This window comes from Crocodylus siamensis, chromosome 3 (genome assembly GCF_052110815.1).
Source record: "Crocodylus siamensis isolate JL-2025a chromosome 3, ASM5211081v1, whole genome shotgun sequence".
NCBI lineage: Eukaryota > Metazoa > Chordata > Crocodylia > Crocodylidae > Crocodylus > Crocodylus siamensis.
Window position 1 is genome coordinate 55,261,727 of NC_143397.1, and position 23,238 is coordinate 55,284,964.

Consider the following 23,238-nt stretch of genomic DNA (forward strand, 5'->3'; position numbering starts at 1 on the left):
ACCTGTGGCTCAGGTGTGCCTCCCCCAGGGCCCAAGGGGGGCCCAGCAGGGAGGTGGCTGTTCTGGACCCTACTTAGGAAGATGGAGGCAAAGAAATCGTTAAACATGTTAGCTTTGCCGTCTGGTGTGATGACTAAGTTTCCCAACGCGTCCTGCAAGGGCCCCACATTACCCGGGATCTTCTTTTTACCCCCTATGTATTTAAAAAAGGACTTCTTATTGTCCTTAATCTGGGAAGCTAGTCCCAGTTCCATCTCTGCCTTGGCCTTCCTAACTACCCCCCTACATCCCCAAGTAACTACAGAATAGTCCTCCTTGGTGATGACCCTTCTTTCCATTGGGTGTATGCCTCCTTTTTAGCAAGAAGACATTCCCAGATGCTTTCGGTGAGCCACAGAGGCTTGTGTGCTCTCCTGCTCCCTTTGATCCTCATTGAGATTACCTTCCTTTGGGCTTGGAGGATCATCTCCTTAAGGAGTAACCACTCTCCTTGGACACCTGGCTCCCCTCCCCTCCGGGACCTCAGCGCTTCTCCAACTATCCTCCTTAGCTCATTGAAGTTTGCCCTCCTAAAATCTAGGGCTGCTGCCTTACTGCATGCCTTTGCCACCTTGTGCTGGATGGTGAATTCCAGCAGGCGATGATCGCTGTCGCCCAGGTGGTTGAGCACCTGCAGCCCCCTCACCAGGTCATCACCCATGGCCAGCACTAGGTCCAACAAGGCGTCTCCCCTGGTGGGGCTGTGCACCTCCTGGGTTACATGGAGGTCCTGCACTCTGGCCAAGAACCTACGCAAGCGTTCAGACCTGGATGACTGTTCTTCCCAGCAGATGTCTGGGAAGTTCAGGTCCCCCATGACTACCACATCCTTAGCCTTCACTACCTCTGTGAGCTGACCCAAGAATTCCTGGTCAAGCTCTTCTCCCTGGTTGGGAGGTCTGTAGTAGACTCCCACCGTTAAGTCTCTTTCCCCTCGACTGCCTTGTACTCTAACCCAAAGCACTTCAGAGTGCCCCTTCCCTGACTCCTTGCTAATTGATGAGGATGTGTATTCCTCCTTAATATAGAGTGCCACGCCCCCACCTCTCTTTCCTATCCTGTCCCTCCTGTGCAGCCTATAGCCCTTGACATTCACCGCCCAATCATGCATTGCGTCCCACCACGTTTCCGTAATCCCCACTATGTCCGGGGTGGTGTCAGCCAGCAGGAGGGTGAGTTCCTCCTGCTTGTTACCCATACTAGGAGCGTTTGTGTAGAGGCATTTGAGGCCTCCTGTGGATGTGTGTATTGACCCCCTAGTCCCAGCGTTACCCTGGCCTGTATCAAGTGGAGTGCCTCAGGGGTCAGTGTTGGGGCTGGTTTTGTTCAATATCTTTGCTAGACCCTGACTCCATGTGGCACCCAATGACTAGGGAGATGATGGTCCAATTGTTTATGGATCCTGGTGCTCATTAGCCGGAGCAAGCAGGGAGCAAGCACCAGCACACATTGCTCGCAACAGCTTTATTCAGAATGGAGACAACTTTGGGTGAGCTCCCTCACAAACACACAGCCCATGAAACCAGGGGAGCATCGCTGAACATTAGTTCTTTTCACATTTTATACGCCTTGGTTCATACATATTAACATTCACCCTACCTATGTCCCTCCCTTGGTCCCACCCTTTTCTCCTCCCATCTCAAGCTCCACTTTTGTTTATTGTTTGCTTCCTTAGCATGGTATGGCCTATGCATTTCATTCATTTACATGCCTCTCTGCTAAGAGTGCATGCATAAGACTTTGACCTTCACTTCTTTTGGTCACTTGCGGCTTCTTGGTGGTTCTTTCTAGTTGTGTTGCTGACTTCAACACCATTTCCAAGGCTGAACTTCTGCTTTATCTCCTGGTGATAGCTGGTGGGCTGCATCCTATTTTTACCCAACACATCATGCACGTTGCACCCTATCCTTTAGTTAAGAATCTGCTTACTTAAGCATTAGCAAAGTTAGTTGCCTTTAATATATTATCCAGCCTTGTGACTAGTGGCTTTTGCTGAGACACAGGAATAAGCCTTCATTCAGCTGCACACCCAGTACTCCCCAAAATTCCTATTGTTACCCTAACAATCTTTTTTAACAATCTGAAAGATGGGGATGGAGTATAGCCTCAGCAAGTTTGGGGATGACATCAAGTTGGGGGAAGTAATAGATATGCTGGAAGGTAGGGCTAAGATTCAGAGTGATCTAAACAAAATGGAGGATTGGGCCAACAGAAATCTCATGAGGTTCAAACACAAATACAAAATCCTGCACTTAGAACAGAAATATTCCATGTACCACTACAGGCTTCAAACTAACTGGCTAAGCAGCAGCTCTACAGAAAAGGACCTGGAGACTACAGTGGACAATAAGCTGAATATGATTTAACAACGTGCCCTTGCTACCAAGAAGGCTAACAGCATACTGGGCTGCATTAGAAGGAGCATTGCCAGCAGATTGAAGGAAGTAATTATTCCTCACTATTCTGCACTGAGGCCTCATCTGAAGTACTATGTCCAGTTTTGGGCCCCCTACTACAGAACGAATGTGAGGAGGGCAACTCAAATAGGGGTTGGGGCACATGACTTCTGAGGAGAGGCTGAGGGAATTGGGCTTATTTAGTCTGCAGAAAAGAAGACTGATGGGGGATTTGATAGTAGCCTTTAATTACTGGAAGGGTGGTTCCAAAGAGGATGAAGCTAGACCAGGGGTTAGCAAAATACAGCTTGTGGGCCAGCTGCAACCTGCAGTGGGTCTTTGTCTGGCCTAAGGTGCATCCCATGGTCACACCTGGCCCAGGCACAGTCCATCCATGGTGCATCCAACCACCCCCTGGGCATGCAGAGAGGTTGGGGTGGTTCCAAAGCTGAACTGCCTTTGTAGGCAGCCCAGATAGCAGCGGCTTCTTCTGGCTGCCACTACCACTGTCCCCAGCCCTGAGGTACCAGCAGGGACCTGTGTTTCACAACCCTGACCCCATGCACCCTGGATATGATCTGGGCTCACCTACCCAGGGTCAGCAGTGCTGGTATGGGATAGAAGCTGTTGCTCAGAAGGGGGGGAAGTTGCTCCTCCCCTTCCTGCTGCCAGCCGTTCCTGCTGCAGTTGCCCAAAGCCTGCACCAGGCTGTGCAGCATCTACACCACCATCACCACCACCTCCAGGCTGCCCAGCAAGGCAGCAGTCAAAGCAGAGAGCAGACACAGGGCAGCCTGTCACAGCACAGGCTCCAGGCAGTTGCAGCAGGAAACCCCAGTGGTAGTGAGGGGGAGGGGCCACTTTTCTCCCCACGTTGAGCAACAGCTTCTGTCTCATGCCACTTCTGTCTCATTCCACTGCTTCTGAGCCTGGAGCAGATGCAGGTCACAAGGTGTGCAGCAGTACCTTACTGAGACCAAGAGCAGCAGCAGCCAGCAGAAGCCACCACCACCTGGACTCCCTAGAAAGGCAGTCTAGCTGTGGAATCACCCAGCTCTGCTGCATGCCCAGGGGATGCTGGGATGCTGCAAGCATGGGTGGTGCAAAGCAGGGATGGGGCAGGGCAGGTTGGGCCTTTGCTCAGTGCTGAGTCCAGACTGAGCATGGGACAGGGCTGAGGCTACATGCTGTTGGCAATATCGGGAAGGCACTGCAGGGCATGCAGGCTCCAGGCTGTTTGCAGGGTGGGGGTGGGTTCCAACTGGCTCAGGGAGAGTGTGGGGGGGTCCCATGCACACCCCACCATACCCTACAAACTCCACAACCACACTCTCCCCCCCACACACACACCCAACAAACACAACACCCACCCACACCCTTCCCCCAACTAACCCCACATGCATACCCCCAAACAGATATGTGCCTGAATGGGGAGCCCCACTCACTGCTACACATACACCCCCACCACACATGTGCACCTACACCCCCATGCACACCCCACACTCACCCTTCCATGCACACACACCCAGGCATGCTCCCCTGCCACACACACATCCCCCCACAAACCCCATACCCACCCATGCACATCCACACATACCCCCACACCCTCCCCCACACCCCACATGCAGACACATCTACACCCACACACACATACCCACAACCCCCCCCACAAACCCTATTCTGACCTACCCATATCCCCACTGACACCCCCACACCCCTTCACACCTTCCCATAATATAGAAGACAAAGACTACATTTTGAGCTATTATGCAATGACCTATATATACACCACACAAACACACACAAATCTGGACAAGAATCTTTTAAAAAATAAAATTAAAATATGTTACTCTCAGTGATTGATTTTTAGTGTACAATTTGGGGGTAGGGGGGTGGTTCCAACATGGCAAGCCCCCTTCCCTAAAGAAATACTTCTGCTGGAAAAGGTCAGGGGTTAGGGGGTAGGACTTCCGATCCCAAGGTGGTGAGCAAAGCACCTGTCAAGGGGCTGGGCTACCCTTGCAGCCCTTGATAGCTCACTTAAATTTGTTAAGCAGCCCTTCACCCAAAATAATTGGTTTGCCCCTGAGCTAGACTCTTCACAGTGGTGACAGATGACAAAACAAGGAACAATGGTCTCATGTTACAGCAAGGAAAATTTAGATTGGATATTAGGAAAAACTTTCTTACTAGGAGGGTGCTGAAGACTTAGTAGGGCTCACAGAAATCTGGCAGGACCCTACCTATGACTGGGCAGCAAGTATTCGGGGATATACCCTATATAGAAGAGACAGGACAGAGAGGAAAGCTGGGGGGGGGGTTGCGCTCTATGTTAAAGAGCACCTCACATCATCAAGGATTAGCTTCAGGTTAGAGGACGGTCAGGCAGAGACACTATGGGTCAAACTACAAGGGGGAGCATGGTGAAAGGGACCTTACGGTGGGTGTCTACTACAGACGGTGAAAAGCTAGACCAGGACTTCTCCAGTCAGCTTATGGAGGTGGTTAGGACAAGGAATGTTATTGCCATGGGTGACCTAAACTACCCAGATATTTGCTGGGAGGAGCAGACAGCCAGGTCTGACTGCTTGCATAGATTTCTGGCTGTATTACAGGACCTTCACCTTATCCAGGAAGTACACAACCCCACTAGGGGTAATGCCTTGCTGGACCTGGTCCTGGCCATGGGGGATGACCTGGTAAGGGGATTGCAGGTCCTTGACCACCTGGGCAATAGTGATTATCACCTGTTGGACTTCACTATCCAATGCAGGGTGTCAAGGGCTTACATCAAAGCTAATGCCCTTGACTTCAGAAGGGACAACTTCAATGAGCTTAGGAGACTAATGGGGGAGGCACTGAGGGACCAGAAGGTAGAGGAGATGGGAGTCCATGAGGGATGGTCATACCCTCTCCAGGCCCAAAGGATAACAGTACCTGAGAGAAGCAAGGCAGGTAGAAGTGCTTAGAAACCCCTTAGAAAGGGCATTTAGCAATGCTTGAGGACTAAAAGGGGGGCATACGACTAGTGGAAGGGAGGTGCTATCACCAAGAAGGAGTACTCCTTCTCAGCCTGTGAGTGTGGGAGGGCTATTAGGAAGGCCAAGGCAGAGATGGAACTCAGGCTAACAACAAGGATTAAGGACAACAAAAAGTCCTTTTTCAAGTACATTGGGAGCAAGAAGAGGGCACCAGCCAATGTAGGGCCCCTGCAAGACACAAACAGTAATCTTGTGAGAACACCAGACAAGAAAGCTGATACAGTTAGCAGTTTCTTTGCCTCTGTTTTCTTGAACAGGGACTGGAACATCTCACCTCCCAGAGGTAGGGACAGTCTCGAGGATAGCTCTGTCAGGCCTTCAGTCAGTGCAGGTGTAGTTAGGGATCTTCTGGAAGGGCTAGACATTTTTTAATCTGCAGGTCCAGAGGCCCTCCACCCAAGGATGTTGAGGGAGCTGGCAGCGGTCATCGCGGAGCCCTTGGCCCAGCTGTATGAGCATTCATGATCATCTAGCCAGGTGTCGGGGGATTGGAAACTGGCTAATGTGGTCCCAATTTTCAAGAAAGGAAGGAGGGAGGACCCAGGTAATTATAGGCCTATAAGCCTCACCTCGGTGCTAGAGAAGGTCTTGGAGAGAATCATCAAGGAGCACATCTGTGGGGAGCCTGCAGGGGAGATCATGCTCAGAGGCAATCACCATGGGTTCATCAAAGGCAGGTCCCACCTGACCAACCTGGTTGCCTTTTATGACCAGGTGACTAAATCTTTGGATAATGGTGTCACTGTGGACATAGTCTTTCTAGACTTTAAGAAGGCCTTTGACACTGTCTCTCACCCCATTCTCATCAATAAATTAAGTGACTGTGGTATTGATGCCTACACAGTTGGATGGGTAAAAAAATGGCTGATGGGGCAGACCCAGACAGTAGTGGTGGATGGGTCATACTCAACCTGACAAGATGTGAGCAGTGGGGTACCCCAAGTCTCAGTCCTTGGGCCCGCACTGTTTAACATCTTCATCAGTGACTTGGACAAGGGGATGGAAAGCACGCTGTCCAAGTTTGCTGATGAAACCAAGATATGGGGCGAGGTGGGCACGCTTGAAGGGAGAGAGAGGCTGCAAATAGATTTAGACAGACTACAAAAGTGGGCAGATGAGAATAGGATGGGGTTTAATGTAGACAAATGCAGGGTGCTGCACCTTGGGAGAAGGAATCCACAGCATACATACAGGCTGGAGAGTTCCCCTCCTGAAAGCACAGAGGCGGGCCAGGATCTTGGAGTCGTTATTGACTCCAAGATGAACATGAGCTGCCAATGCCAGACAGTGGCCAGCAAGGCCAGCCATACCTTGTCATGCATCCAAAGATGCATCTTCAAGCTGGTCCAGAGAGGTGATATGCGATTTGGTCAGGCTTCAGTTGGAGAACTGCATCCAGTACTGGGCGCTGCACTTCAAAGGGATGTGGCCAGCCTGGAGAGGGTTCAGAGGAGGGCCACCTGCTTGGTAAGAGGGCAGCACGACAAGCCCTATGAGGAGAGACTGAAGGACCTGAACCTTTTCAACCTCAGCAAGAGAAGGCTGAGGGGGGACCTGGTGGCTGCCTACAAACTCATGAGGGGAGATCAACAGGAAATAGGTAGAGCCCTTTTCTCCCCAGCACCACCTGGGGTGACAAGGAACAATGGTAATAAGCTGATGGAGATTAGGTTTAGGTTAGCTATCAGAAGGCAATTTTTTACAGTTAGGGTGGCCAAAATCTGGAACCAACTTCCCAGGGAAGTGGTCCTTGCCGCTACCTTGGGCAACTTCAAGAGGAGGTTGGATGATAACTTGCCTGGCATCTTGTGAACCCAGCATTCATTCCTGCCTGTGGCAGGGGGTCAGGCTAGATGATCTGTTCAGGTCCCTCCTGACTCTAGCTACTTTGAAACTATGAAGCACTGGAACAGGTTACCTAGAGAGGTTGTTGAATCTCCATCCTTGAAAGTTTTTAAGGTCTGACTAAACAAAGCTCTGACTGGAATGATCTAGTTGGCGGTGGTCCTGCTTTGAGCAGGGATTTGGACTGGATGACCTCCTGAGATCCCTTCCAACCCTAATTTTCTATGATTCTATCCATGATTTTGTCCATATGAAATGCACCTGATGGGGACTTTATGAGCAGTAGCCTTCAAGTAGACATTGAATGACAATGTGGCTTTTCAAAAGAAGAGACAAAAGGTATCAAGAGCCAATGTGAAAATAATTGACCCCACAGATTTTCAATGGGTTTCTCAAGCCCTCAGGTGTAAAAACCAAACCCCCTTCCCACAGTGCACAGGTGGAATTCCTACCCCACTTAGTAACAACTTAAAATATGTACAATCTACCAGGCTGTTATGTGTTCTTCCATCTAGCTGTAGGCTTATGAAGTAAGTATGGACTGAGTTACTCTACACTGCAGTTTCAGTTACAAGATTATGGCAAAAGCTCATGATACTCTAGCTCTTCTGAGTTCCTGGCTCATTTGGGCTGCAGCTTGATTCATATAGGCACAGATAGGGGCACTAAAGGCTTCTGAGAAGCCTCCTTGATAACTGTCTCTTAAGGGGTGATATTTTAATGGCCTCTGTTGGCATGATATACAGCCACCTTTCACAGAAAAAATGGATTCTGAAAACCTTAGGTCCAAATAAATTCTACTTCTTGACCTCATTCCATTTCAGGGCAAAATATAAGTATGCAGTCAGTTAAAGGAGGTTTTTAGTTACTAGTAATAAATCCTTATGTGGGATTCTTAAGTGAGATTCTGGTGTGGAAAGTAAGTAGAAAGCAGTGGGCAAGTGAAGGTGGCAGTTTGAAAGACATCTGCTGCTTCTCCACTCATATGCAGTACCCTTAATTATGCTACAGCTTAGCCAATGAAACAACATCAACTCTACTGTATCAAGCCATTCCTGTGTTCTCCAGTGTCTAGATTTGTTAACATCTAGTATATTCTGCAAGTTTATCCTTTTTTGGAGTATCAGGAAAGAGTTAGCTCCTTGCAATTAGATATGTGACTGATCATGATTTCACTATTGTGATTTTATATGTGCATCTCAATGCTCAAATTCATTTTGCATATTGTATGTGCTTTTGTAACATCATGTTTCCAGTGTTATAAGAGCACTTAAGAATTAGCACTTGAAAGAAAGATGGAAATAAAACAAGAAAGAAGTTAAGGAACCCCTATATTATTTGATACATTTATGTTTCAGATTAAGCTTGGCAGAAGTAAGAAAAAAATATATTAGCCTTGCTTGTAAAAAAGCAATTTTTTTCTTCAGAGAATATTTTGTGTAGGCAATAAACAATGCAGAGTATTAATGACCTAATAAAGCTCCCTATCATAATGTGAAACTATCTGACACTTCTTCCTGCTTTTCTCTACAAGCATATTTAGTTTTATTGTGTAAGTGCTCAGCAAGGTCATTTTCGTTAAAACTATATTACATATTGCATCAGCCAAACTTGTTCTATAATTTAACTATAGAACTAATGCATTGGAAAAAAAATTCTTAGGTAATCTCAACCCAAAATATATATAAGTTTAAATATTTTTTTAAACAGAATCTTTCTAAATTGGAAATATGAAGAAAAAGATAATAAAAGACAATATACTTCCATTCTCTAGCATAACATGGCATTTTAGCTACTCACTGAAATATAAGATTGTGAGGACTCAGGGATTTGAAATAGGGAGAAGGACTACATTAGAGCAGAAATTCCCAATTTGTGGTACATGTACAAAACAGACAACCTACCCGTGGTATGCGTTAACAGATTTATTATAATTACTCTACATGACAAAATATTGCTGGTGGTCATTTAAGGTTGTATCATTTCATATTGGTGGTCCACAGTCTGTCAGGGTTTGGGAACCAGTGCATTGCAGCATTTGGCATAAGTGCCTCCATCTTGTATATAATCTCCATTATATAAAGATACGAAGTGTATATTATTTTTATAAATATGTAAATAAAATAACAAATCTGGATTAATCTTGTCTAAAGACAAGCTTGCAAGCCCAGATTCCATAATTTTACTAATTTCTAAGAAAACTTACCCAGGAGGCAGGACAGGATGGAGAAGGAACTGCATGAGCCAGCACTGCGCCGGCTCTTCAAGTAGCTTTCCATTAAGCTGGGCAGTGGGCAGCTGATGCCATGAGCTGGGACCGCTGGCACAGGAGATATAAAAACCTGGACAGAAGTGAGGTGCAGGCGGAGAGTCAGGAGGTGAGATGCTGGACATGCTGAGGGCTGGTGCAAGGGAGCAGATGACCCCCATGACTCTGCCCCACTGCTAATGGGTGATGGCAATAGTGGGAAACCAGCCAAGGCTGCACAAACCTCGGCCCCTGGGAAAGGGGTTCATGGTTGGCAGTTCTCCACAGGAGGTGCGACTGGCTTTATCGACCCCAGCACTGAGGTAGGCACCTTAAACCCAGGGTTGGTGTAGCAAGGGAGGCAGACTAAGGAGGAAGAGGGGTGGGCCAGGCTAAACTTCCAAGCCTGTGCTTCCAAGCACGGCTGAGAAGGCAGAGGCTCCTAAGGGTGCTTGATGAGCTGAAGCCTGGAGGTGGCGTGGCAACTTGGAGATCCACATGGTTGGTGAGTGGAAGGGGTGTAGGGCAGGTGGAGACCAGGAGCAACCATGGTGAGCCAGTGAGTATCCTGTCTCCAGGTCGGGGGGAAGAAACAACACTGAACCCCTCCTTTCAGTTGTAATTCCATCAAGTCATGGCAGGAGAGTCAGAGGCCCAGACCACAGAGCAGGAACGTACAGCACCAGCAGGGGGCACCACAACATGCATTAATGTGCTTTAGTTAAAGTGCATTAAATCTAGTACCAACATTGAGCATTTTTACAGATGCATGTGCTGCAGTGCCGGGTGCTTTAAAAAGCACCTGGTGTTGTGACATGTACAGTTGTATAAGTGGCTAAGTACATGACAGTGTGCAGAAAATAGTGGCAGTCCACTTTTGAACTAAAACACATTGAACATGTTTTAGTTCAAAAGCACACCACCACCATTTTCTCTGTTCTAACGTGCATTTCACCACTTATATGACTGCAAGTGACGCAGCGTGGTGAGCGTCAGCTTGCATTCAGAGCAGACTTGATTAATCTCTGAATCGCCACTGCATCACAATGCAAAAAAGTATGTGTATAAATGGCCATTGTGAAGTACTAGAAAAATGCACATTAGTGTTTCTTAATGCACATTAAGTAAAGAGCATAGTTTTTAAGTGATGTTTAATGTTCATTAGCCTGTTTGAGTGCACACTAACTAAACAGCATGTTTTTTTAAGTGGTGCTTTAATTCACATTAAAATAGGCTAATACGCATTAAAGCACATATATAGGTGCACTCTGAGTGCCTAAACATAAGTAATTGAAATATATTAGCATAAGAAATAGCACTGAATGTTAAGAATCAAAACCTTACCAAGAACGTCTGGCAGAAAGTAGGGTAGAGATGCTCCTCAAATTAACTGAATCAGAGATTCAGAAATCAAAAAGCAAGAGTCCATTTCATCAGATGCTATGAAACATGAGCTATACAGAGAGCAGGGGATCAAATAGAGTGATCTAAATATAATAATCTATGGATTATTTCATGGTCCAAAGTTTCAAATTCACATTGACTTTTAAAGTTCCTGCCACAATACCAACACTGAGACAAAAACAATAGAATCCATCTTGTTGTCACCTGCAGCCCCCATTTTGAACATCTTGGACATGTCATTAATGACCTCCAACCCCCCTGAAAAACGACGACCATTTCAAGGGAATAAATGTTTCCTAGCTTACAGACAGCCCTCCCAACTTCTAATGGTGTCCCTCAAGCAACCAACTACCCAGTTTCTATTATTCTGAGGCACTAGGCCTTGAAACAGACCCAGATACAAGCCATTGCCCCTTATCAATACAGACAACGTTATCACTGGACCAAATAACATTGATTATAGGCAGACAAGGTTCTTTGAGTGGATGTGATATCTTTTATTAGACCAACTGGGGAGTTGGAAAAAAGTTCTTGGCACGCTTTTGGGTGCAGTTGCCTGCCTATGTTCTTAGACCAACATGACTACAACCAAAAACCCAGTAACATTTATTATGGCATCTGAGATCCATTCACCTCACCTCTACTAACACCGTATGTCATAACCTGTGGATAGTGCCCATCTGCATCTGCATTGGACAGATGGGAAAATATCTCCAAGAAAGGAAGAGAAGACACCATTCAGACATCAAGTCCGAACACAGAAAAGTCTGTGGCAGAACAATTTAACCTTTCAGGACATGCCATCACTGACGTCAGAGTAACTCTTATTAAATAGCAAAACTTTAAAAGCTGATGTGAATACAAACATGTGAAACAAGAAATCATCCACAGACTTGGATTGTGTTAGGTATGATCTGAACAGGGACAATGGATTCTTATCTCACTACCTGGATTAGGTTTTTTGAGCCCTACATCTTCATGGCTTTGTTATCTCTTTGCCTTTCCCAACACTGTTCCCTTTTCCCCTTACTACACCCCCTTTCCTGTCTTTTGTATTCAAATCAATCCATTTGATAGCCTGTCCTGTGCATGCTCTTTCTGAGCTTCTAATGAAATGAGCTTTTGTTCACAAAAGCTTATGTATCTCTGATTCAGTCTATAAAGTGCATCTCTTCCCTGCCTTCTGCCTGACCAGACTAATGCAGCTAGTCATTTAATTACAATCTAGTTGTTGCCACTAAACTAAAAAGCTCAAGTGTCTTTTATAAGCTCTTGAATTTCTTTCCTTAAGATCTTGCAATGGGTCACAGTCAAACACATCATTGGAGGAACAAAAGACTATAGCTATGGTAACTCTTGGCTGAATATGCTAATTTGACTACATTACTACCTAATGATGCTGCAGTCCTTGACTATTACCCGTGTGTATAGACAATATTAACCTCTCTCTCATAAACTCTGAAGAACACCATTTGTAAATAGCTGGTAAAAAGTTCTTAAACAATTAATGTGTAACCCTTGCTGATCAACTTCCAAATTGCCTGATCTGAATGCTAGTTAAACTTATATTAACTTTCCTATGAAGTTATTCTCTTGAGAAGATACTTGATCTCTCTTTGCTCCATGATCCTGTCTGACAAAGCAAGCTTTGTGTCCTGATTTCGGGATAAACGGCTTGCCTTTAACAGCAAGTGAACCCAGGATTCTTTTGACTATATTTGTCCATCCTTCTACACCAGGGCTTGGTATCGTACCTTTTTAGAACAGCAAGCTGGCTGAGCATTTGTGACCCAAGTGCCAACACAAGATGCTTGTCCCCTCCTCACACCACCAATCCCATTCTGCTCCCTTCCTATCCCTGCTCTGTGCCAGCCTCCACTTACCTGGTGCTGCCAAAACCACCCATTGACGTTGTAAATGTCAAAGGAAAATGGCAAAGTTGGCAATGAGGACACAGAACCACAGGTTTTAAGTCATGGCTTCAACTCCTGCTCTACCCCACGTGCAATGGCACTGAATGCCTGTATCCTTTAGGGGTCTTCAGGGAGGTGATTTTTTATGTTTAAGAACTTTGGAATATAATAACATATTACTATGATCTTCATATGTTAATGAAGATTATCATTAGATGTTTTGGCTCCTGATATCATGGGCAAACACATTATATGTGTTGTGCCTGTGATATTATGTATGTTTGCCTTTTATAAACCAATCAACCTCCCCACTAAACCTAGTTAGTTCTGTCTGCGCTGTCCCTATTGGAAGTCTGCTCCAGAGCCTCCTGGCTTCTAATGGTTAGAAGCTGCCTTCTGCTTTCTGACTACATTTATTCATGGCCAGTTTATACCCATTTTTTATTGCACTAGCCTTGTCCTTTAGCACAGCAGTGCCCAAACTCTGACAGATTGTGCACCACTAATTTAAAATGATACAACTTTGCGTACCACCAATACATTTTTCAATTCAACCTTGAGTACCACCAGCAAATTTTTGTCATATAAAGTACTTACGATAAATCTGTTAACTCATACCATTGACAGGCTGACTGTGTACCACTGGTGGTACGTGTACCACAGATTGGGAACTGCTGCTTTAGCAAAAATAGGTCTTTCATTTATTTGTTTGCCTTCCTTCCCTCAATGAATGCATAGGCAATAATCACATCCCCTCTTAGGCTTTATTTTGCTATGCCAAATAAACCAAATTCTTTCAATCTCCTCTCATAAGATGGGTTTTTGCTTCCACTCATATGCTTCTAGAGTAATATGATAATTTGGTGTGCAATGTAAATATCTTTTGTCATTTAGTGAATGTTTAGCTTGTAGGTACTACCTGCCTATTGCTGAGTGAGCTCTATTGCTTTCAGAAGACAGTACAGACATCTCTTATGGGTTCATTGATTAGTTAATTGATTTGTCCTACCAGGTGGCTTCCAGGTATACCCCCCTCCCCTGCCATTTCAATAATTTTATATTAAACAGAAAACACTTTATACACGCTATCCCTTCTTATTGCTTTTAAATGTCATTAACATATGTTAACATTACATTAACAAATAATATGGTCCATACGGAGTTGTATTATTTAGGTGCACAAAAGCAGTATCTACCCTGGAGGAGATGCTGCTGCTTTTTTAACTACGCTGGCAGTGGCATTGCAACTGGATTTCCTGGTATAATTGCAACACTGCTGGCAGGAATTTTTCTGCTTCCAGATTTAAACCAGCTCCCCTAAATTAATAGTAGCTCTGCTGCCAGAAGCTGTCTTCTGCTTCAAGAATTCCATCAATAAGAAGTTCTGTGCACCCGCCTCGCCAGCAAAGCTGTCTAGGGTCAAAGTAGTTCTGTGGGCAGGATTTTGTAATGTAGACAAGAGCAAAGCGTATTATAATTAGGGTTCAAAACTGAAATGTAAATAGAGTTCCTTGATCTTGTGCATAGAACAACAATCCCTAATATTATTTATATTATGTAAATGCATCCTGGGGGTGTGAACTCAGATCGACAATATTATCTCAATGTGTCTTTTTCCAGTATAAACAATTGGGCTGATTGAGTTCATCTTTCAATACAGCTGGATTTCAAGGGAAATATACTTTCTGTCAGAGAAAAATTATTTCTACATTTTTCTCAGTACAAAAATGAGCTGTGTCCCAAAGAGAAAACTTGCTTCTTCCTGTCAATTGACGTGGATATTTCCTAAATTGCATTTTTCTACTTTTTCCTTTTGATTACTTTCTAAATTGACTATTGTTTTTGTTCACATAAATAAGTTGGCAATAGCATTAAAAAAAGAAAGAGTATATAGATGTTATTGCCATTGATTCCTTTCATTTTTCTTATTAAAGTTTGAATATATGCACAGGCATGTTGGACATTTTTCGTTCTTGCATTGCAGTCAATTACAGCAAGGTCGTTAACTGGCAGAAGCAAAGGCTAGAATGTAAGATTCTATGCTTTCAATGATTACTTATGCATTAGAACATATCTTGAACAGTCCGTTGACTGTAAAAGAGCATTAGGATTAGGCCCTGCTTCAGTAAAATGTAAGCCCATACTTAATTTCAAGTAGGAAATTTAGGCCCTGATTCAGGAACATTTAAGCATATACTTAATTTCAAGCATGTGAATTCTCCAATTAAAATAAATAGGTTTACTCCTTGGCATAAAGTTCAGTCCAGCTTGCTACACACACACACACACACACACACACACACCCCCCCCCCTTACATAGAAGATAAATATTCCTTTTATCTTTTTCACATAAAGGAATACTTCCTTCCTTCCTCCTAGGCCCTCACCAGTCTGCTTTTTGCTTTTTCCTTTGTGTGGGAAGTTGAAGGTGTTGTCACATGCATTATTGGATAGAGCAGGGTAGGAATCGCTTGTTTATAGAGGGCTTTGGTCTATACTACCATGTGGTTGGTGTCTCGATCGCATAATGGCATTAGGCACAACATGTAATACAGCAAGGGTGTCTGTCACAGTGTGATGTTAAGAATGTAATGAAATGGTGTTTTTGGTTTGCTGGCAATTTGTTTGTCTTTGCTTTGACCCTGGAGGGGCCAACGTTTTGTACCCTGAACTCCTGAATAAACTAGTTCGAAAGTCAATGTCCTTCCTTCCTTCCTTTCACTTTGGACGCACCAGACCAGGCTTGCTTGGAGCTGCGTGAGGTGATCCTGAGCGTAAGGCTCCTCGGCTTTCCTATCTCTTTCCTTTTCTGACTCCCACCTGTCTAAAGGTCTCTAGCTTCTTTTTATCTCACTTTCTGATTCTTTTGTTGCATTTTTGTAGTTTTCCCACCCCCCCGCTTTTCTCTCCTCTTTATCCCATCCTCCCTGTATTTCCGGTTTCTTTGTCTTTACAGCCTTCTTTCTTACTGTCTCTTTTCCTTTCTCTCTCTCTTTCTTTTCTGTTTGCTTGTTGCGGGGAGTTATCTTTTCCATTAGCTTGCCTTCTGAGGGGTGCTCTTAATTACCCCTTCTGCCCCCCACCCTCTTTGTTTTCTTTTTTTAACTGTTTCAATCCCCTTTCTCCCCTGCCTTTTTTTTCCCTCCATCCCTTTCCCCCTCTCATCTAGAGTTTTGTGGCTGCATTCCCAGACACTTATCTTTTTAGTTAGTATAAACTTTTTTTTTGTTTTCCTTTTGTTTAGTTATAGCTGGAAATTAACCCTGTTCTAACAGGAATGGCTGCTTCTAGACCCAGCAGCTAGCATGAGGATGCCTCCCAGAACCTCCCCATTACCCATGGTTTGAAAGTTCACCCCCCCTCCCTACATCAGGGTTGAGGTCTGCGTAGATGCCCTTGCTAGTCTCCTGGGACAGCGTAACATACGTTACACAGGTCGTGTCAACACGGTCCCAATGATTTATTTGAGAGATTCCACCCTAGTTAACAGGGTGCATGCAGAGGGCCTGGACATAGCGGGCTCACATTGTTTTGTCATGCCCCTAGACATCCCAGCAGTGAGGGTGGTGATTTCTAATGTGCCCCCACATGTGACTGATTGGGAGCTGGCCAAGAAACTTGAGCCCTATGGGGTTCTTATGAGTCTCTTTCGCTGATTGACCATAGGGAGTAAAACCCCCGAACTGAGGCATGTCCTGTCTTTTCGAAGGCAAGTTTTCATGCTTCTCAGAGAGGGCCTACGGTCTCTGCCTCAGTCCTTGAGCCTCATGTTCAACGGGAGGAGATTTGTGATCTATTTTTCTTTTGGGGAGACCACGTGTTTTCAGTGTGGTAGCTCTTCCCACCTAGCTGCTCAGTGCCCACAGGAAAGATCAACCAAAATATCAGTAACTACAGTGGCACCGACGGAAGGCGCATCCACTTCTGGGACGCAGGCCTCACCCAGTGAGGCCAGGAGCTTTTCCTGACCTCCTTCTACCCCTGTTCCATCTGAGGGGGCTGGAGTTTCTGGCATGAGAATGCCATCCAATGGAGGGGCTGGGACTAGGCCCCAACCCTCCCCCCCACTCACTCCACCTACAGTGCCCACCTCTACCAGTACAGAGACGCCACCAGGTGGAGAGGCTGATGCCTCCACTTCCCCCCTGCCTGCCCTGACCACCCCAATTGAGGTGGCTGGGGTGGTCAGCAATTGTAGCATCAAGGCCCTGCCGGATGATGGAGCTAAGGCCTCCTGCCAGTTACCTTCCACCGCGGCTTTGTCTGAGGTGCCTGGCCTTAGGGAGGCAGGCCAGAAATAGTCTAGCCCATCCTCAATGAAGGATGGGCCATCTGCCACATAGAAGAAGAACAAAGAGAAAAAAGTGAAAGGGACCACTCAGGACTCCCCGTCCCCACTGAGACCTTCCTCAGCTGGTGCTGGGGGGGGGGCTGCTGGAGAGCCTGGCCCTGCTCCGGCTGTCATGTCAATGACCCTGCTGAAAGGGTATGAGGGCAGCTTGGAGGTGGGGGAGGCAAAGGCAGGGGTCACTAACCCCTCGCCTATCCCCAACTTTAGGAGAAGGGTGGCAGTAAGACCTATGCACAATGTCTCTCTTCTGGAGGTCTGACCCAGGGGACAGCAGAGGAGTCTGCTGACCTATTGGTCACATCCCAGGTTACTGAATTAGATGAGGAGGCTAATGCGATGGAAATCCAGCTTTCTGAGTGTCGCAAGGGACCTCAAGACCGGGATGACCTCTCTGCCCCCAAGAAGGTGGGGATTGCTCTTTGATGGCCAGCCCCTGACTTGTACGATCAGAGGAGGTTGATGGGTTTAGATATTGAGGGTGTAGATGCTGAGCTCCCAGCTGTGGTGCAGCCTCACCACGCATCTGTTGGAAATGTGCAGCCCATGTTGGCAGACCCCCCCTGGGTCAGTCCTGACTATGGGGGGCTCCTGACCTTTTTGAAACAGACGAAAGGACAGAACAACATAGCGGGGTGCATCACCCAATGGTTCACAGATCCTAAAGTTTTTATCAAAGCTGCCAGAGCTGTGGCCAAACTTATGCAGCAAGATCTAGGCACTAGGCAGATGGCTTATTGTCTGGAGAAGCTCGCACAGGAGGTGAGAGGTGAGTGGGGCCTGGTGGGATCCCTGGAGTAGAGTAGGGCACGATAAGCTTTTTTCGACCTGTCTCTGCTTTTTGCTCTGTTCTTGGAGGTTCACTCTTTTATCTACACCTTACCTTGCTCTTCCTCTCCCATACCCACACCCATGGCAGCCACAACCATTGGTACTTTTAACATCAACAGCTGTCAAGATCCAGTGAAATGGGAGGCCATCCTGGAGCTCCTGTGCCAGAAGCAGCTGGCTGTCACCTTTTGTCAGGAGACACATTCTGACAGGCTCAACCAGTTGGCTTGGCACGCTGTCTGGCATGGCCAGTTGTTCTTGAGTCATCCACCAACCTTAGCACTGGGGTTGCAAATCTCCTATCGTCACTACTACAGCATGACACAGTGGTGGCATGAGAGATTGTCCCTGGCTGCCTGCTGACGGTCTGCATCACCCTAGCACAACACCACCTGCTACTCATCAGTGTCTATGCACCTACTGATGGCCTACTGATGGCCAGGAAAGGATCACTTTCTTCGAGACCTTGGATGCCTTTTTGCACAATGTTAGTGAGGATGATCACCTTCTTCTTGTAGGTGGGGTCTTCAATTGTACTACTGACACCCTGCTCAACTGTATGGGGCCTGAGCCTCACCTGCCCTGAGCCCACAAGCTGCAGTCCATCTTGGAGACTGCAGGCCTCATTGACATCTGGCCAGCCCTGCACCCCCACATGCGTCGGTACACCTGGGCCAGGATGAGTGCCGGGGGTCTCACTATGGCCTGCCTCGACCGCCTTTATGTCACCAGGCACCCCCTGCCACTCCTACGCAGTGGCCGCATCATTCCCTCAGGCCTGTCAGATCATGGCCTGGCTTGCAGTGAATTGAGCCTGTGGCAGGGAGCCAACTTTGTTTCTCCCCAAAATCTCTGTGCTGTGACAGTTTGATTAGGATGGGCCCAGCAGAGGAGACACACCCTTACCCTATCTCTTTAGGTAACCTGAGCTGGCTACATTCCTGAGGGAGGGGGGAAACCTGCTCCCTCTGCCTAAATGACTGGTATCAGCTACCTGTGTGAGGGGCTTCTACCTGGTGGGCTAGAGTCTGCCTGGCAACTGGTGATGTATTTCAAATTGGTTGGCTGACAGCCAACAGTTGCTGGCATCCATTGCACCAGGTGAATGAGGTCACAGGGGCTATATAAGTTAAGACTGCCCGGGAGGAGGGGGCAGCAGCCATGCGGGGGACTCAGACTTAGAGAGGAGCTTTACCATCTGCAACTGGCTCTCTCCCCCATAACTCACGAGCTAGGAACGGCCTACCTCCAGAGGGAACCTCCAACAGCCTCTGGATGATGCTTGTGAGTAAACTACTCTAGATCTGGTTAGATATATAGCTGGCTGTAACTCAGATGTGTGATCAAAAGACTACCTCAGCCAGACTGTTTTGCTCATTGGGATTTCTATGATATTGCTCTATCTTGTACCCTATTTTCACCCTACCCCTGTAATCAATAATGTTCTCCTTGGTGACCGGTGTAGGAGTTATTGAGGGGTGGATCTGTATTATGCCTAAGAGGTCCCTTAGGTCTGTGGACTAAGGGAGACTTTCCTTTTTGGCCCCCGATTTGGGGAAATGCCCCAAGTGCCTGTACTGGGTCAAGTACCCGTCGAATATTAGGCCTGTGTTTCCCCGAGGACACAGGGCTGAGACAGTCCCTTCTCGGGGTGGTGGCAGCTTACGTTACCCCCAGGCTAGCGAGTGTGTTCCAGGAAGAGGGACAGCCAGATGTGAGGCACCCCTAGGGAGGTACTCAGAGCCTGGAAGGTGGTCAGGTGCAGGGAGGTGGGGGGCTCAACACAGCAGTACCCCCTACTGGCCTGCCACAGAGCCTGCCGGGGAGAACCTGCACAAGAGTGCCCTATTGGTGTTTCAATGTCAGCCTGATTTAAGACTCTTACTTCTGGGACTGCTTTGCCAACTTTTGGCAGGGCTGGGAGGCCACAAGACTCATTTACTCCTCCTGGAAGCTCTGGTGGGATGTAGGCAAGGTACAGATCCGGGCTTTTTGCCAGCAGTACACTCAGCTGTCCACAAATGAACTGTGCCACCAGAGAGCTGGAGGAAGATGTGGTAGAATTCAAGGCTGCCCTGCTGGCTGCCGGCAATGATGCAGTGCTGTGCGAGAGTCTCCGGTTCCATAGGAAGTGCCAAGAGCTGGCTGAAACAGATGCCCCAACAGATGCCCCAACCCACTTCTTCAACCTGGAGTGACAGCAGGCAGAGAGAAAAGCCTTAGATCACCTCAAGACCCCTGAGGGCCAGGTAATCATTAACCCAGGTGAAGTACGTGAGTGTACTCTTGCCTTCTATCGTGACCTGTTTGCAGCTGAGCCATTCTGCTCTGAGGCCATGTGAGAACTCCATGTGGGTCTGCCACACCTTGGTGCTCTGGAGGCCAGCGAGCTTGAGCAGGAATTGTCTCTGGCAGAGCTGGAAGCGGCCGTAGCTGGCCTCGCCTCCAGCAAAGCCCCAGGCCTTGACGAGTTACCTGCTGAGTTCTACAAGACTTTCTGGCCTCTTCTTGGCCCCTGTCTCCTGCATGTTTTCCAGGGGAGTCTTACTGACAAGTTCTTGCCAATCAGTTGCCGCCGTGCAGTGCTCACACTGCTGCCCAAGAAACGAGACCTTGGCTGTATTAAGAACTGGTGGCTAGTCTCCCTGCTGTGCGCGAATTACAAGATTCTGGCCAAAGCACTGGCCACCCGCCTCCGCACTGTCATGGCCTCCATCACTGGGCCTGAGCAGAGCTACTGCATGCCGGGCAGAACCATTCAAGATAACCTGTTTCTGCTGCATGACCTACTTACTACCAGTGAACTCTTTGGCCTAGACATTGGCCTTATCTTTCTCGATCAGGAGAAAGCCTTTGACCGGGTGGACCACGCCTACCTCTTTCAGACCCTGAAGGCCTTTGGCTTTGGGCCCCTTTTCACCAGGGCCCTCCAGGTCTTGTATCGAGACACTTTGACCCCGCTCAAGGTGAATGGGGTGCTCTGTGCCCCATTGCCCACATGCAGAAGCATCTGTCAGGGCTGCCCCCTGTTGGGCATACTCTATGGTCATTGAGCCACTGCTGCATGCACTGCAGTACTGTCTGAGCAGTGTGGCCTTGCCACCAGCCATGAACCTGTCCATTGCCCCTCCACTCCAGCTATCAGCATATGCAGACAACGTGACCATCTTCCTTAACACCCAGGAAGATGTGGGGGCCCTGACAGCCTGCCAGGGAGCCTCCACATGCATCTTGGCCCATATCAACTGGACCAATATTGATACTCTGTTGTTTCATGTGTGGATCACCATAACCCCTCCAGATTTGCCAGGGGGCCTCACCTGGTGCTGTGAGGGCTTTAAGATCCTGGGTGTGTTCCTAGGGCCATCGACCTTCATGGCACGCAACTTGGATGGCCTCAAGGAAGGGGTGGAGGCCCTCCTACAAAGGTGGCACTGGTGCCTACCCAGCCTCTCCTACCGTGGACGTGTCCTCATCATGAACAACCTAGTGGTGGTTACCTTGTGGCACCGGTGCACCATACTCAATTCACTACAGGACCTACTTGAGAGACTCCAGTGCCTTCTGGTAGAATTTTTCTGGGATGGGCACCACTGGCTCCCATAAGATGTCCTTTACCTACCTGTATCTGAGGGGGGCCAGAGTTTGGTTGACCTTTTGAGCAAGGTGGTCGCCTTCCACCTGCAGGCCCTTCAATGACTCCTGTACAGTGAGGAGCACCTACCTTGGCAACAACTGGCGTGCCGGTTTCTGCAGGGTGAGGGTGGGGGCCCTTGGCTTTGACCAGGAGCTCTTCCTGTTGGACCTTACACTTTTGAACTGGGCAGTGCTTCTGGCTTTTTACTGTGCTGTGGTATGAGCCTGGCAAACCTCTTTCCACCTCCAGTTTCAGGCCCTTCACCTGCAGTTCCCGCAGTTGCTGAGGGAACCCCTGGTGTACAACCCAGCTCTGAGGCACCCTGTGCCAAGTCTGGCCTCTGCCAGTCTCATGGCCGTTCTCATTCAGGCTCGTGTTCTCTGCCTGAACAATCTCCTTGACCCCGCTTGGTCAGCCTGGCTGTTGCCCAAGGCCATGACCATCCAGCTGGGCATGCTCTCCATCCACAGCATGGGCCATCTCCTGTGTGACATCCAGGCTGCCCTCCCATTAGAGGCAGCAGCCACCCTGGACGACCATCTCTGGGTGGGCCAGGTCCCCTGCACTGAGGATGCCCCAACCTATGCTTTTCCTGCTTTACCAGTCACCCCAGCTGTGGCTGGCGAGCTGATGCTCCCTGTGCCCCCTGACAGTGACACAGGTTGCCCCTTTGCTTTTTTGTCACAGAGAAGTCTATATGCCTGGGTGGTTCATGTCCACTATGCCAAAGTGCTGGTGGTCCGCCCCGATACACCATGTCAACGGCGCCTGGGGCTGGCCAAATTCCCCAGCAGCCCACTCAGTGTGGCACACATTGTATAAGCCGCCAGCCACCATGAAGACTGGTGACCTGCAGTGGCAGTTGCTGCATGGCATCCTAGCCACTGGTACATTTGCATCCCACTTTGACCCAGCGGCCTCAACAGCCTGTCCCTTCTGCCTGGGGGGTGTTGAGGAGACCCTCTTTCATGACTTCCTTGACTGTCCTCACCTGCAGTAAATCTTTGTCACCCTTGAGCTGCTGCTACAGGTGCTGGGCTGGAGCTTTTCGCAGACCACCTACGTGTGCTTCTACCCATACCGGGTGTCTGAGGAGGGCCCTATCTGCCTGGCTAACTTCTTACTGGGTCAGGCCAAGTTGGCTGTCCTCAAAAGCCACCAAAACTGGCTTGCCAGGACTGGCTCAGATGATGCCCTGCAGCTTTTCCACCTCTGGTGCAAGCGCGCCTCTTCCTGGAGTTTGAGCGTGCTGTACTCCGGTGGGTGGTGCCGACCTTTGAGACACACTGGGCCCTTGAGGGAGCTCTGTGCCATGTGGAGGACAGCTGTCTCAAATATGCGCTCTGATGTCATGACTGGTCAGGGCGACTGGGCTGGCTCGGTGCCGGACTACGACATCCAGCTTGTGCTGCATCCTGGGCCCTCACCAGGCTGCTTTTTTGCTTTCCTTTTGTGTGGGAATTTGAAGTTTTTGTTACATGTATGATTGGATGGAGCAGGGTACAAATTGTTTATTTATAGTTATGACCATGTGGC